The sequence below is a fragment of the Alligator mississippiensis genome, chromosome 14 (genome assembly GCF_030867095.1).
Source record: "Alligator mississippiensis isolate rAllMis1 chromosome 14, rAllMis1, whole genome shotgun sequence".
NCBI lineage: Eukaryota > Metazoa > Chordata > Crocodylia > Alligatoridae > Alligator > Alligator mississippiensis.
In genome coordinates, this window is record NC_081837.1 from 18,353,288 (window position 1) to 18,361,162 (window position 7,875).

The 7,875-nt window shown below is 47.5% G+C and overlaps 1 pseudogene; it reads right to left on the minus strand.

Annotated features, from left to right (window-relative positions):
- Positions 1–6,765: 6,765 nt before the first annotated feature.
- LOC132244869 (olfactory receptor 13G1-like) lies at positions 6,766–7,674 on the minus strand (annotated as a pseudogene).
- Positions 7,675–7,875: the final 201 nt, after the last annotated feature.

Sequence of the window (7,875 nt, forward strand, 5' to 3'; positions counted from 1 at the left end):
CATGGGCACCTACCTATCTTTAAAATCTGGTCCCAAGTCACTTCTGATAGTTCAACCATAATTCAATCCTCTAAGCCCCTGGTTTTCAGCCTGTGCTCTGCAAACCCCTGGGGGTTGGTGGGGTCTAAGGGATCTGCTAAAGATGACTATGATCAATCAGAAGTATGTGAATACTCACACTTACAATTCAAAGGGGTCTGCACCTCCATTCCAAATTTTCAAAGGGGTCAGCACATCCATTTGAAAAGTTTTAGGGATCTAAATATGAAAAACTGAAAACCACTGCTTTAGGCCAAGGTGGTCAAGAGTATTTAGTCTCCTCATTTTGGGTGGAATCAGAAATTAGCTGCCTAAATGCTTTTGGCCATCTAAGACTTGAGGAGCTTTGCAATATTTTACCTGTCCCATTCTGTGCCCCACATATAAAACAGTGAGAGAGCATCTTGAAACATATGCGACTGCCATAAAAAAAACCCAAACAAACAGTTATGAAAGGAGAGGAGTGGATGGGACATTCAAAAAAATTCTGACATCTTTCTGGGAAATCAAACTGTTTACTTAACTTTAGCTACACGCGTTACAATTTTACCACTTTGACCATGACTTGGTTAAGACCTTGGCACCTCCTAAAACTGTCCATTTGTTTTTTGGGGAAAACAAAGGGGTACAATTTTTATTCAAGATAAAACAGCATGCTACAACAAGTAATATTTTGATCTCATGTTGGGTTCTCTATGGTATTTGTAGCAAGGTGGGCATCCCCGCTAGCCACAGCTAGCTCCCCACCTGCCTCTGGGCATGCTGCCCTCCTGTCTCAGGCCTCACTCACTCCACCCTCTCTCACAGGGTCTCTCTTTCTTGCTTCAACAACTTATGCCACTTTACTCCCTCTTGGAGTGGGCACCCTTTGGCCACAGGCTTAGCTAGTCCATTCCGAGGGTGGCAGGCGTACCGTCTGTTGGGCCTCTCCTGCAACCCTCACCGGGGTAGTGGCCAGCCAATTACCCGACCGGGTCTAAGCATACTCTGACCCCTTTCATAGATTCATAGATGTTAATGAGTAACACTTAGTGTTACTTTCAGGGTAACACTAAGTGTCTATATATGTACTGGGCCCTCAGCCCTCTGGTTCTTCTGCCCCTTCACTGGGGCTCCCCATCTCTGCCCCCTTCACTCCCTGGTGGGCTCAGGTGGCCTTAGTCATGCCTGGTCCTCACTCTCCCTCATAGTTTCATAGTAGCTAGGGTCAGGAGGGACCTGAACAGATCATCTAGCCTGACCCCCTGCCACAGGCAGGAATAGATGCTGGGTTCACAAGACTCCGGACAGGGGATCATCCATCCTCCTCTTGAATTTGCCCAAGGTAGGGGCGAGGACCACTTCCCTGGGAAGTTGGTTCCAGATTTTGGTCACCCTAACTGTAAAATATTGCCTTCTGATCTCCAACCTAAACCTGTTCTCCATCAGCTTATTACCATTGTTCCTCGTCACCCCAGGTGGTGCTGGGGAGAAAAGGGCTCTACCTATTTGCTGTTGATCTCCCCTGATGAGCTTGTAGGCAGCCACTAGGTCCCCCCTCAGCCTCCTCTTGCTGAGGCTGCACAGGTTCAGGTCCTTCAGTCTCTCCTCGTAGGGCCTGTCCTGCTGCCCTCTCACCAAGCGGGCGTCCCTCCTCTGACCCCTCTCCAGGCTGGCCACATCCCTCCTGAAGTGCGGCGCCCAGTACTGGATGCAGTACTCCAACTGCGGTCTGACCAAAGTCATGTAGAGGGGGAGGATCACCTCTCTGGACCGGCTTGAGATGCACATTTGGATGCATGACAAGGTCTGGCTGGCCTTGCTGGCTGCGGTCTGGCATTGGCAGCTCATGTACATCTTTGAGTCAATAATGACTTCAAGATCCCTTTCCACCTCCGTGCTCACAAAGAGGGAGCTCCCCAGCTTGTATGTGTGTTGTGGGTTCCTTCCCCCCAGGTGCAGCACCCTGCATTTGTCTACGTTGAACCCCATCCTATTCTCGTCTCCCCACTTTTGTAGTCTGTCTAAATCTAGTTGCAGCCTCTCTCTCCCTTCAAGTGTGCCCACCTCGCCCCACATCTTAGTGTCATCAGCAAACTTGGACAGCATGCTTTCCACCCCCTTGGCCAAGTCGCTGATAAAGATGTTAAACAGTGCGGGCCCGAGGACCGAGCCCTGGGGGACCCCACTGCTCGCATCTCGCCAGGTTGAGTACAACTCATCCACCACTACTCTCTGGGTGCGCCCCATCAGTCAATTTTTTACCCATCTAACTGCAGGCATCAATGCTGCAGTTGCTTAATTTATTGATGAGGATGGGGTGAGAGACAGTAACCCCTCCTCAGGGTCTTGAACCCCATAGGGCTCAGGTGGCCACAGCCATGCCTGGCCCACTGCCTCTGGTGTCATCTGACCCACCTGAAGGTGGGAGCTAGGGTTAAGGAACCCCGACCCGCCTTTCACTGGAGTGATAACTGACCTGGCATTTCCTGGAGGCTCCTGCACAACTGAGAGCCCCACCAGGCCACCTGCTCCTGGCAGGGTGCAGTTTTAGGTCATACCCAGGACCAGGAGCCTCCTAACTCAACCCCTACAGCTCCTACCCTTACCTCCAGTTGATACCAGCAGCCTTGCAGCTGGACAATGTTGTCCTGCTTATATAGGCAGCCCTGATTCCAATACGGCTGCCCTCAGCAGGCACCTGCTGGCTGCTGGGCTCAGGCCCTTAAAGTGGCAGGCACAAACCGTGCCCTGCCACAGTATTTATGGATTGCTGTAAAGCAAGAAAAGAGTACCACCACCTAGTCTGCATGAAGGGCTATCACAAACTAGATAGTTCCCCTTGCTAGACCTGACTGCCCAGGCCTCTTTCCAGGCTTCTTCTTGAAGCTGGCCCTTTTCCTATTTTCCTGCTCATTTGGGAACTGGGGGAAGGAGAAGAAAAAAAGAAAAGTGGAGATGTTTCTGTCCACTTGGAGTAATGTCCAAGGCTAGATCCAAAGGTCTCCTTTTTGGTAGGGGTGGGGAAAGGGAGCATACCCATCTAGCACAGCCACATCCCCCTTGGATTGGCTGTGCTAGATGGGTATGCTCCCTTTCCCCACCCCTCATGCTATATGAGAAGTTAGGTCTATGTGGATTCAAACCTCATCTGGGCCGGGGAGGGGGCGAGGCTTTAAACCTGTCTCTGGCTTCCTAGGTGACCCTCCTGTCACTTGCAGTTGTAACCAGAGCCTCCTGCCCCAGACCTTACTTGAATCCAAGGGTTTTTTCCCCCCCATGTTGTATGGGGGGAAAAAAACCTTACCTTGGATTCAAGTAAACACAGCATTTAATGCCTTTTTTACTACAGTCTTCTTTAATTAGGTCAGCTACCACAGGATGAATGCAATTGGTAGCAAAAATAGGAAAGGAAACAACTAGTCTGGAGTAAAAGAATGGTTTAAAGCAGGGGTGGGCAATTATTTTGTCCTGAGGGCTACTTAGGGAGCTTTAATGAGCTGTTACAGGCTGGGTCAGCACTTCTGGGCTCCCCAAAGAGCTCAGCAAAGCTCGTCGAGTGGCCCCTGTGCTCAGCTAGGTGGCTAGGATGAGGCTGCAGCTGGGTGGGAAGTGGCATCTGGGTGCGGGATGGGGCCAGGGGCATTGACAGTAGGGGGCTGGAGCCCAGGGCAGAGCCGTGATCCGTTACCCTTATGTAGCTGCAGTGGACACTGATTCGGCAGGCAGGGGCATGTGGGGAGCAGATCGCAGCTCTGCTCCAGGCCCCTGGCCCCATGCCATCACAGCCCCACAATCCACCCCACTAGACATCAAGCCCGATGCTCCAGCCAGTTTTCTATCCACCTTACAGTCCATTCATCTAGCACGGACTTCCTTAGCTTGCTTGAGACAATGTCGTAGGAGACTATATCATAAGCCTTGCTAAAATCAAGGTATAGCACATCCACTGGTCTCCCCACATCCACAGAGTCATCTCATCATAGAAGGCAATCAGGTTGGTCACACATGACTTGGCCTTGGTGAATCTGTGTTCACTGTTCCTAACCACCTCCTTTTCCAAGTGTTTAGAAATGGCTCCCTCGAGGATCTGCTCCATGATTTTTTCCAAGGACTGAGGTGACGTCCCCTAGATCCTCCCTTTTCCCTTTCTTAAATATAGGCATTATGTTTGCCCTTTTCCATTCATCCAAGACATCTCCTGATAGCCATGAGTTTTCAGAGATGATGGCCAGCAGTTCTGCAATCACACTGACCAAAGCCCTCAGCATCCTTGGTGCTTTCCATCTGGCCCCATCGACTTGTATACATCCAGTTTTTCTAAATAGTCCCTAACCTGTTCTTTTGCCACTATCATATGCTCACCTCCTCCCCAAACTGTGTACTAGGTACAGCAGGTTCACCTTGCCTATGCAGACTGAGATAAAAAAGGCATTGAGGACTTAAGCATTTTCTGCATCATCTCTCACTAGGTCGCCTCTCCCGTTTAGTAAGAGACCCACACTTTCACTGATTTTCATCTTGTTGCTTATATACTTCTAGTAACCCGTCTTGTTACCTACTTCACGGCCCTTGCTAGCTGCAACTCCAGTGCACTTTGGCCTTCCTGATTTCACCCCTGCATGCTCAAGCAATACTTTTATACTCCTTCCCAGAAGTTTGCCAAGTTTCCACGTCTTCTAAGTTTCCTTTTGTGTTTTAGCTCATTGAAGAGTTCCCTATTAAGCCACGTCAGTCTTGTGCCATACTTGCTAGTCTTCCTGCACATTGGGATGGTTCATTACTGTGCCCTTAGCAAGGTTTCTTATTAAGATTGCATAGGGCCTGGTTACACATTGCATTTTGAGCTGCTCAAAAGTTGATTAGTCCTACCTCAAGTTTAGAGCAGTCACATGTAAAGGCTAAAAACCTGCTCTGATTCTCCATCACCTGCACAGTTGTGTTACCCCTATGGGGCTGGTGAGCCAGCATAGACTTCTATTGTTGCTGTAGGTGGGTTTGGGATGTGGGGTGAGATATGAGCTTGGAGGGGCAGGATTATGAAGTTGGGAGGTAGACAATTAGTGGGGTGGGCATGAGTAGTGAAATGGGAGGTGGAAAGGAAATGGGGCTGGGGGAAGGGTGGTGAAATGAAGGATAAAATAAAAAGAAGTTAAAAAGTATTTAAAAAGAAATACAGAGGAAATAAATGGAAGAAGGTCTCATGTTTTAATAAATTGGGATTTGGGATTGGGGTGTGTGGGGTGCTGGTCATGCTTTCTGGGATGACTGGGAGGTGGGAGCAGTAAGGGAAAATGCTTTTGGGAGAGCTACTGTGCCTGCCCTGGGAAGACAGTCCCAGCTCATGGGGACCCCAATCCAGCCCTTGTTCCCCCTGCCCCCCAACTCCGTACCCACTTGTGAACTCATGCATGCCCTGTGACTTGGCTGGCTGGCGTGTGTCCTGCACACCGTTTGCATGGGGTTGCACACCCACAGGTGAGACAGTAACACCCCCAGGCACAGCAGAGGGAGGTGGCTTGGTGCTACAATCTTCCTCTAGGCAGCAGAATTCAGGGGGTGGAAAATGTGTCCGCACAGAACAGTAGGGTGAGGTGGGGACACGTCCTCCTGAGATGGTGGAGGACTGCAACTGGGCAGTTCATTTGTGGGAAGTGGCCACACATTCATGCTTGGGAACACAGATCAGAGATTAACCTGCCATGGAGTGACCTAACTTTTAAACCACCTAAAGTGTTCTTAAAACTAGTTTCAGGTGTTAATGTGTGGACAACCCAGGGGTTAAGAGTTCCAGGAGCTAGCGGAAATCCAGGTGTAAGAAAGCCCTTAAGTAATGAAATGCCAAAAATAGCAACCATGCAGAAAATCATGTTCACAGACCAAGTGCTTTGAAAAGCATAACACTACTTAGGACAACTCTTTTTGGAATATTTTGGCAAGTAAATCCTAAATTTACTCCTTGCTCTCAAATCTTTTTGTTATTTATCCCTTGCTATACTGTTCTCCATTTTCCCAGTCACTTTATTGATTACTATTTTGAAAGATGTAGATACATTTTAGACTGATAGGTATGTAATTGATATCAATGTATTTCTGCAGTAAGTGAAAATCAATTAAAAATAAACATTTAAAAAGGAACAAAATATCATTTCCACACCGCCAATCTGTGATGGTGATGCAATTCTAGAACAGAAGCCTTAAGTGAGAATTAAAAAAGTGAATTTTCATAAATACAATTTTATAAAAATCTGTCAGAGACCTACACATGGGTAGATGAAACTTTTAGATATCAATTGAAATATATGAACTATTTTGGAGTCACATTGTTGTACAGAAAACAGAATGAAGGGAAAGAATGGGACAGTGGTTAATTTATATGGTTTGTTTTAGTTTGGTTTATATATTTATAAATCCGTTGAAAAAAATAATGCTCTGATACTCTGACCATACATTTAAAGGAAAGCATGCAACAATTTGTACATTATTTTATCTAGTGTAACACATCATGGACTCCTAATCTTAATAAAGTTACAAAGAAAACTGCAATATTCACCAAAAATTTGCATCATTTCGTACAGGGGTCAAAAGGCATCATTATTAACTGCAGTGAAATAAGAAAAAAAACTCAGAGGCTCTAGAGATACAGATCAACCGGGGCCCGCTGAAGTGCAGGATATTAAAACAGTTCAGACCAGGCATGGGGCCAGAACAGAAATGATGAGATGACAGAGACGTTGTTTGCCGGCGTCAACATGAATCTCTCTTGCAGAACGTGAGGATTATCGTGAAGGCCACTTTGACCTCCTTGTTGCGCAGGCTGTAAATCAAAGGATTCAGCGCAGGAGTCACAAGCGTGTAAAGCACAGAGACCATCTTTTCCTTATGCAGGGAGTAGCCGGAGGGTGGCCGGATGTAGATGTAGGTGATAGTAGAGTAGTAAAGGGCAACCACAACGAGATGCGAGGAACATGTGGAGAAGGCTCTTGACTTCCCTTCTGAGCCCTGAATTTTCAGGATGCTTCTGATGATGAAGCCATAAGATACAATGATCAGCAAGAAGTTTCCCATGGCTAGGAAGATATCGGCAATGAAAGCCATGACTTCGTTGAGGTAAGTTGAGCTGCAGGACAATGCCAGCAGAGGTGGGATCTCACAGAAGTAGTGCTGGATGAGGTTGGGCCCACAGAAATCTAGACGCAGCATGAGCAATGTGTGCACAAGGGAATTCATGGTTCCAAGCACCCCGATACAGGCTGCTAACGTGATGCAGACTCTCTTGGTCATGATGGTTATGTAGTGTAAGGGATGACAGATGGCCATGTACCTGTCAAAGGCCATGGCAGTGAGGAGGTTGCTGCTGAGGAGGTGAAGGTAAAGAGCTGAGCCATGCAGCCATTAAAGGAGATGGTTTTCTTTCCCAGTATCAGGTTCTGCATCATTTTGGGCAGAACAGAGGAGGTGCAGACAATGTCAATTAAAGCCAAGTTAGCAATGAAAAAGTACATGGGTTTGTGCAGAGGCAGGTGGAGGACAATTGCCAGGATGATCAAAGAGTTGCCTATAATCGAAGCCATAAAGAGGCACAGGATGATCCCAAAGAACAGACCCTGGAGGTGGGGATGTTCAAAGAGCCCCTCCATGATGAACTCGGGCACCCTTGTGTGGTTCCTGGTTTCCATTTACTTGGGCATTTCTTCTGAAAGAATGAAAATGGAGATGTACATTATTGCAGCCAACTGACAAGAAAAACAGCTGCGCAGTTCATCAACATTATGTGCAGTCCATCAAAATTATGGGCAAGCCTAAACCTACAAATGGATGAAAGGAGGTGTGGATTGATAGATAAACAAATAATAA